The sequence below is a fragment of the Arachis ipaensis genome, chromosome B01 (genome assembly GCF_000816755.2).
Source record: "Arachis ipaensis cultivar K30076 chromosome B01, Araip1.1, whole genome shotgun sequence".
Lineage (NCBI taxonomy): Eukaryota > Viridiplantae > Streptophyta > Magnoliopsida > Fabales > Fabaceae > Arachis > Arachis ipaensis.
The window spans coordinates 106,946,378-106,955,392 of record NC_029785.2 but is presented as its reverse complement, the minus strand read 5'-3'; the positions used below and the strand labels follow the sequence as shown (position 1 = coordinate 106,955,392).

The 9,015-nt window shown below is 34.3% G+C and overlaps 2 long non-coding RNA genes across 3 annotated transcripts; one reads left to right on the top strand and one right to left on the bottom strand.

Moving 5' to 3' along the window:
• LOC107632788 lies at positions 54 to 4,243 on the top strand. 2 transcript variants are annotated; one of them, XR_001618710.2, is made up of 3 exons: positions 1,572 to 1,799; positions 1,892 to 2,091; positions 2,164 to 4,243. It is a non-coding gene; the product is annotated as an uncharacterized LOC107632788 (long non-coding RNA). The 2 variants fall into 2 exon arrangements; XR_002362504.1 differs by having other exon boundaries at positions 54 to 2,091.
• LOC107632794 lies at positions 3,116 to 5,187 on the bottom strand. The gene is made up of 2 exons (XR_001618711.2): positions 3,513 to 5,187; positions 3,116 to 3,410 (listed from the first exon to the last, which is right to left on the bottom strand). It is a non-coding gene; the product is annotated as an uncharacterized LOC107632794 (long non-coding RNA).

The window sequence follows — 9,015 nt, the reverse complement described above, 5'->3', positions numbered from 1 at the left end:
GACCAGTAAACTAATAAACTAGTAACTAGAGCGGTTCGATGATCAGTCTAATTTTAAGAACCTTGTTTATCAGTCATCATTGATTCTCTCTCCTCCCAATCTTACGCACCATGCCGGTCAGCCAACGGAGGTCGTCTCTCCTTCCTCCGTGCCTCTGTTCGCCTATCCTTACTCTGTGCTGCCAGTCTATGCTTTGCTTCCTCCATCTTGGCTCCTCTATGTCATCTGCCTCATCGCTGGTCTTTGCCTCCTTCGTGTGCCTCGTTGTCATTTTCGTGTGGTTGTGTTGAAGCTCCAAATTCCGAAGTTGCTTTGTCCTGGACTCAACTTCAACTTCTGCTTTTATAGGATAGTTTTGTTTTATTTTTTCAGTTATTATTTAATCTTTATTAATTTTTTATGCTTAGTATTTTTAGTTTTAATGCAGTTTTAGATAAACTGATAATTAGTTATACTAATTAGATAATAGTTTATGAAGATGAATAACTTTTGTGGTAGTTTTGATGGAGAAATTTGTTCTAAAAAGCTGATCAAGAAAAAATTATTCAGGTTTATTGCTTACTTTGGCAGCTGCTATGTGGCATAGTTTTGAGCTTGAAAGAGGATTGGGTTAAGGGAATCTTTATCATGGTTAAAGTTGCCTATGAATCCTTCAGATGGTGATGATAATGTCAAGATTCGCAATATTTAGATTTATTAGATAATAAAAAGAGAAAAAGTTTGTGATATTTATTTAGATCTCAAATAAATACGTTATGTGTAAATCTATGTGGATAACATAAGAGAAGAAACATTGGATTTTTGAGTTCGAAAGTAACCAATTTAAACTTGCATATCATAATTCTGTTGAAGAGAATCCTATTAAGGAGTGTTTGTTTTGCTATATCAAAGTCTCTTTACTTATTTATATCACCATACTTTTTGATTATTTATTTAATATCATTGTTAATTTTGTTTTGTATTGTTTTATCAAGTACTTAATTACATCATAACTTTTGAGTGGTAATTGACTTTACCAATTATGCTTTAAACTTAGTAAAGGAATGCATAGGTAAGAATGGGAATGTACTTTAGATTTAATATCTATTTTCATATTAGCTATTTTTAAGAAGTCAGACTTGATTGTTGTTAAAATATTAGTGAAGGCATGTATTTTAAATTTTAATTTTTTACTTTTTAAGGATTTTATATTTTTAGTTAAGTGAGACTAAGTATACCGATTCAATCAGTTATCCACTAGTTGAACTAGTAACCTAGTGACCTAGTATTCTGACTAGTTCAATTATTGGTTCTGTTCTGATAACTATGCCCATAGTGTCAAAAAGGATCATATTATAAATGTGAGAGGACTTCTTCCATCACATCATGTTTGGATTGGTAAGAACCAATTCATGAGTTATCCTATTACCACTTCTCTTGACATGGGAACAGAAAATGGTTCGAAAAATACTAGATAATCGAAGGCAATCAGTAATTAAAGTAGCAAAATAGTTTCATGCTCTTTCTAAGATCTAAGACCTTGGATAACTTTTATACTATCACTTTTCAAAATTACTTCAAAAAAATAACAATATTGGGCCAATCTAAGGCCTAAAACATAAGCAAAGGCTTTAGCTTCAGAGGATAAAAGCCAACTCCTAGGTTCCATGTGTTTGCAACTGTAATTAGTCTCAGCAGATTGCGAATCACTACACGTAATCTAATTAAGCCATCATTACTCCTTATAACATCTACATTAATTTTTCAAAGATGGGTAGGTGGGCTCTCCCGTCTATCAGCGCTTAATGCTCCTAGAGGAGGTTAGTCGGGCTCTTGTATCCATGGTTGGACCGGGTGAGCACCTTTTTAAACTCTTCATGATTTCTCGTTGCTAAATCAACTACTTTTTTAGGATGTCTCAGCTTCTCCTCGAGCATGTATGTGTTGTGAGCACTCCACAAAGCAAGCAGACTTACACAGAAGAGGTCTTGTCTCTCGACGTCAAGCTCGGATAAAATTGCAATGATTCAATTAGAAATTGAGTCGTCGGCGATGGAAGATGCTCGAATTGCAAGACCAGAAGACTTTGGCAAACTCACAATTTTTGATAAGGTGAGCTTCTATTTCCTCATGTCTCCAACATCTGGGGCAGAAAGGTAAGCACTGGATTCTCTTCTTTTGCAGGTTACGGTTAGTCAGAATGGAGCCTTTTAAGACTCACCAAACATAATCGAAGACTTTAGAATAAGCTTGGATTTTGCACAAGTTTCTCTAGTGGGATTTGTTATATTTGGTTGTGACTTTTGATATGCTCAAGTGCTATTCATAGGATATAATTCTGTGGTATGCATATTTAATTCTAAAGTCACCATCTTTAGTAAATTTCCAGAAAAAATGATCGTGTTGGCAACTACGGTGAATTTTTTTTGTCCTAATTGATCTCACATCTTCTACCTTCTATAAACCTCCCATTTCTAAGATAGATTTGCTACTCCAAATACTCCTCAAAGTATAGCTAGGTGTGTGACCTACTACTGAATCTAAGAAGCTAGTTTTGGTGTAGTATCTGGCACTAATAACTCTAGCTGCTAAGAAATTTAGACGTCTGTCTTTGCTAAAAGAGCGTGATTAAAAGCCTCAAAGTTTCCAAAATCTAGCTTGCCTTCCACTTTTTCTTTACTCAGTTTTTTCTAACTCACCCAATGAATTTTGAATAGAATTTACAAAATCACATCTAGATGTTGACAAAAGCTTTTAGGAATGAGAAAACATCCCATAATATTGGTTGGGATGGATTGAACAACAGTTATAATGAGAATTTCTTTGCCACTCTAGATAGGTATCCCTCCTTCTAACCTTTTAGCTTCTCCCAAACTCTTTTCTGAAATCAAATACTTCTCTTTCGGATCTTTCTACAAAGGTAGGGAGACCCAAGTATTTAGAATGGTAATTCAACGCCTTTATCCCAAGCTATTGTTGAATGAGGATTTGCCTATTAGTTGGTATGTTTTGGCTGAAATAAACTTCCGATTTGTCTAGGTTTATCCTTTGACAAAAAGCTAACCGGTAAATTCAGGAAACATCTATGATTTTCTTTATGTCCTAGTTTGTAGCTCTAAAGAATACGATGCTATCGTACACAAAGAAGAGGTGATTAATCTGTGGTGCTTGTCTGACAATTTTAATTCTCCAGATAAGTTTACTATTCTAAAAGAACTTAAGCACATAAAATAAAGAGATAATGGGATATTAGATTTCCTTATCGAATTCCTCTATAGGGTTTAAAGGTATTGCTAGGGGTTTAATTTAGAAGGATTGAGAAGGAGATCGTGGAGAAGGATACTCAAGGCCTACCCTGCAACCACCATCAAACCTTGCTCGAAATATATCTGACTTGACTAAACAAACTCGACGAGCATAGAATCTTTTTCCTGTAGAAGAAAAACAGGACAAATCAGTACATAAACAAGAATCAACTATAAATTTTAAAAATAAAAAATAAATAAAAAAGAATTTAGCAGCAACATATCCACCTTCAACCAAGAATGTGACATCAGAGAGTTTTGAATTGTTAACACAGTGTTTGCCTAAGCACTCCTACATAAATATAAATAGATATTAATGCAAAGTTGTGGGCAAAAGGTTTTAAGGAATCACTTTACCTTTATTTTTCATTGATGTATAAACCCAAAAAAACTAAAATTAAATAAAATAAAAAGAATAGCCAAAGTACATGGGGAGTTAGCGATGAAGGTGCAACATCAATAAGAATCATATTCAATAAAACACTCATCATAGGATTCTATAATTTGCAAGAAAACTCACTTTTCTCTAGATCTTCTCCTCAAATCTTGTTAAGATTTTTGTTACACACTTTCTAGTTGACTACAAGTCAAACAAAAACCAATTAAACTTATGAATTATAGAGAGATAGAACTATAGAAACTCTACTTAAGAACATAAACAATTTTATTATCATCAAAGACAAATACCAATAAATTAAACACAAGTCAATATATGATACTAGGGAGTAAAGGAAAGAAGGGCATACTTGAGCTTTGAAACTTTCATCCTAAAGTTTGTGAAAACCACCAGCCTTAACACAAAGAAGAAACCCAACCATGAACTTACAAATTTACATTATATATTCTTTTGGAAAGCTTCTATCGAATAGAGACTATCAGAACAAGATGTAGATATAAAAATCTTAAGATTTCTTTATCACAATATTATCACCAACATCTCAAGATACTGAATATTAAAACATGTAATGTAATCTAAAAAAAACAAATTTACTCGGCATCTTTTTTCTTCTTAGGCATTCTGTATCCACCAACAACACAGGCATGCTCCCGTTTGAATGGTTCAAGGGTGACTTGCTCAAAAGGCTTAAACTGCTCCGCCTTCAGTTTATTGACTTCACTTGCAAATACCGACTCTGCTGGTATTGTAGAATCTATGCAGTTGGCCTATCGCTTATAAAAATATTAGATTATTAATCATTAATCACTACCCCTTTTTTCCAAGTCAACAATCCAATACATTAAGGACTTGTTTGATCCACATAGTCAAACTGCATCCATTAGGTAAAAGAAAGTTTCATATTCATAAATAAGAAAGAAAAAAGAAAGCAACGAGCACAACAAATCAATAATCAGGTCCTTAAAGAAGGATTAAAGCAATCATGCATCAACATAGGTAAAATGAATTCCCATGTAATTAGTGGCAATAGATAAGCAATCATACATCAGCATAAGTAAAAGTAGCAGTAATACAATAATTTTGCAATTACCTACTTAATTCTATATGTTAAAACTTACATAAATTTAACTAAGCATCATGAGTATTAGCATGGTGTAGATAAACAGGCTTTTTATGCGCTATTGGTTAATAATAAAATAAAGCAGCTAACAACACTAATTAAAAGCCCCACGAGCAATCCAGCAAGACCTAGGTAAAGCTTAATCGCAAAAACCAAATCCAAAGGAAGTGTGATAAACCACTATTTTATGGTTTATCCTGTGCTAATTTGAGTGGTTTTTATCAACTCTCTGCTCACTTATTCGTACTAAATGCATGGCTTTACAATTTCCTTCCTGATTTTGTGCTATGATTGGAAACATGTTTCTTTGGTCTTAATTTAGCTAATCTTAATCCTCTCTTATTACCATTCGATTCCTTGATATGTGTGTTAAGTGATTTCAGAGATTATAGGGCAGGAATGGCTTAGAAGATGGAAAGGAAGCATGCAAAAGTGGAAGGAATACAAGAAACTGAAGGAACTGCTAAAGCTCTCCAGCCTGACCTCTTGGTACTAAATCGACCATAACTTGAGCTACAGAAGTCCAAATGAGGTCGTTTCAATTGCGTTGAAAAGCCAACATCTGAGGATTTGCAACGATATATAATTTGCCATAACTTCCCCAAAGATAGGCGACGCGCACGCCTGGATCACGCGGACGCGTGACCTGGAAAAAATGCAATCCGCGCGAACGCGTGGACGACGCGTACGCGTGGTTCTCTGCAGCGACCTGCACATACCAGAAAACGCTGGGGACAATTTCTGGGCTATTTTTTACCTAGATTTTGGCCCAGAAAACACAAATTAGAGGCTATAAAGTGGCGGAATCGATCCATTCATTCATACAACATACACAACTTTCATTATACATAATTTTAGGTTTTAGATGTAGTTTTTCTAGAGAGAGAGGCTCTCTCCTCTCTCTTAGGTTTTAGGATTATGATTTCTCTTAGAGTATGGTTATTTCTTCAATCCAGGTTCAATGTTCCTTTAATTTAATTTCTCTTCTACTTTTATTTATTCTATTACTTTAGTTTGTTTATTTTCCCAATTTGGTTTATGGATTCCTATGTTTAATTTGATTTTCTTAATTAATGCACATTGAGTAATTTTCAGATTTATGATTGCTTTCTTCTATGATATAAATAATTTAGATTTTCCCTTTTTGGCTTTGGTTGAGTAATTGGTGACACTTGAGTTGTCAAACTCAGCTGTTGATTGAAAATTGGAATTCTTGCTGGTTGATTTGGATCCCTCTAAAGCTAGTCTTTCCATAGGAGTTTACTAGGATTTGAGGAATCAAATTAATTAGTCCACTTGACTTTCCTTTATTTAGTAAGGGTAAACTAAGTGGGAGCAATAAATAATTCTCATCACACCTGATAAGGATAACTAGGATGGGATTTCCAGTTCTCATACCTTGCCAAGAGTTTTTCTAGTAATTAATTTACTTTATTGCTAATTTATTCTCCTTGTTCCCTATTTCAAAAACCCCAAAATTATACATTTTTCCATAACCAATAATAAATCATACTTCCCTGCAATTCCTTGAGAGACGACCCGAGGTTTAAATACTTTGGTTATAAATTTTATTGGGTTTTGTTACTTGTGACAACCAAACTTTTGTATGAAAGGATTCTCTGTTGGTTTAGAAACTATACTTACAACACGATTATATTTTCATAAAATTTCTTTACCGGCAGAAATCAGTTCGTCCAAATGGTGCCGTTGCTGGAGAATTACAAACGTGTGCCTTATTATTGGTTATTGTAAATATTTGCTTTTTCGTTTCTTTTTTTTTAGTGTTTCTAGTTTTAGGAGTTTATTTTCATTAATTTTTATTAATTTTTGTCTTTAATTGCTACTTTGAATTCTCACCCCCGTCGCTTTGAGTTTGGTTCTAATGTTGTTGAAAGGAATGGAAGCTATAACAGGAACATACATCAAGATCAAAACAATCAAAGATGGAAGGAGCCACGAGGATCTGATCAACCCTTTCGGCAACAACACTTTCCAAAGTACCAGGGACAACGACCATTCTACGATGCATACCCAAACAATAGTTATGGTGGACCCCTTCGTGACAAACCACCTCCACCAAATTACTATGGTCAAGAGTCATTCCAAGGTGCGTACCAAGATGATAGATATGGTGCACCCCCTTGTAGTTACCAACAAGCCCCACCATATGCCAATGAACCACCTCCTCAACATAGCTCTCAACTACCATACTCACAAGCCACCTACAACCATTCACCTCCATATGACCCTAAACATTATCCACCCCAATTCCAATCCAATTACTCCCAAGAACCACCACTTCCATATGCACCATGTCCATCTCCATCGACCCAGGAATCACAGGCTCGCCTCAAGAAAACAGTTGATCAATTTCATGCAACCTTTCATCAACTGGAGCAAGCAATAAATCAATTAGCTTCCCGACATTCGGACACTCAAGGAACCCCCATGGCTTCATATGGAGAATCTAATGAAGAACATAGCATGAAGGAGACACTAGAAATTCCGGTGGACAGTAAGCAGCATGACTTTGTATTGGAAAAATTGGAGGAAGCCGTAATCGTTAAAGAGGAATAAGTGGTTGAAGACTTAGGAGATGCGGAACGTCCATGGAAAAGCCCAGTCATAGAACCCCCTTCTAAGGAGTTTAAATTTGATGTTGAGGAGGGTGTACAACACTACAACAAATAAGGATTTTCGCAACAGTCAAAAACCGTTGCCGTAGATTGAAAAACCGTTCCTAAAACTTTAGGCAACGCTTCGGCAACGGTTTTTGACCTGTGGTATATGCGGCCGTTGCCAATGCTCAAAGGCAACGGTTTTTTACCTAAGGCAACGGTAAAAAAAAAACCGTTGCCAAAGTTACTGACATAGGCAACGGTTTTGAAAGAAAATTTTAAACAACGGTTTTGAACTGTTACTCAATAAGCAACGGTTTTAAACCGTTCTCTTTCATGATCCAACGGTTTAAAACCATAGCTGAATAGACAACGGTTTTAAACTGTTGTAGTTTTATTATTCACAAAGCCAACGGTTTTAAAGCGTTACTGTTGGTGTCATTTTTTGGCAACGGTTTTAAAGTGTTACCATTGGTGTCATTTATTTGGCAACGGTTTTAATTTCAATTTTTTTTATTATTTAGTTTCAATAAATAATCTAAACTATTTGAATCAAGTCACTAGAGAAAAATAATTGAACATTTCCCATCAAATTTGACTTACAAAAATTGTTGTAAGATCCAAAATCACATTATATTATTTGTTAGTAAGAATAAAATATGTGTACATTTCCTTAAGTTTCTAAAATAAACAGGACTAATATTCTCACTTGAACATATTCCCAAATAGCTTCTTTATCTTTAATCCCCTTCCAGTTTGTATAAATTAATGGACAAAAATCTGAATTCCTTGCTACTGTGCCCAAAAACTTTCTCGAGTTGTTTACAGCTTCATCAATAGGACCAATTGCCTCTTCTTCAATATCTAGAGTAATTTCTTCTTTATCTTCCAACTGTCTTGCATGAATCTTCAAGCATTGTATAGGTGCTCGTGTTTTTTTCATTGTTGTCTCTATACAAAAAGACTAATTAAAATTACCATAATATATTCAAAGAGACTAAAACATTAATATTTTTAGCATTATATACCATCCCTCTCTTATTGATTTATATATATTTAATTGAAAAAAAAACAGCTTCATCCATTTAGCCAAATGAATAAAATTCCATAATTTCACTATTGCTAATGATTTATTCCAGCTACGTAGGAAACTAGAATCTGCTTCAAAAATTAAAGTCAAAGTGTAAAAAGAGTCAGAGAGATCCTTTTCTTATATCATATCATAGTATGTACATGTACCTTTTCTTATATAATTAATGAGTACAGATCCTATTCAGATATTCATCTCATTTTAGTGACAGATTTATCATTTGATAAAATATAAATTGTAATGTGAAAATAGCCCACCATATGCAGCAATATATATACACGTGAACTATAAAGTGTGAACTTGTGCGTGTGTGGGGAACTAGCCCACCATATGCAGCTACGCAAACATAATTTTATGTCAACTGAAGTGTGAAATTGAAATAAAAAAAATTTAAAAATATTATAATAAGTTATGAGCAATATCTATTTTGTTTAAATTGATACCGGCCTCATTTGTGAAAGCTTTCTCTCTTAATTCAATGAATGACAAGCAACTAGAAACTTTCC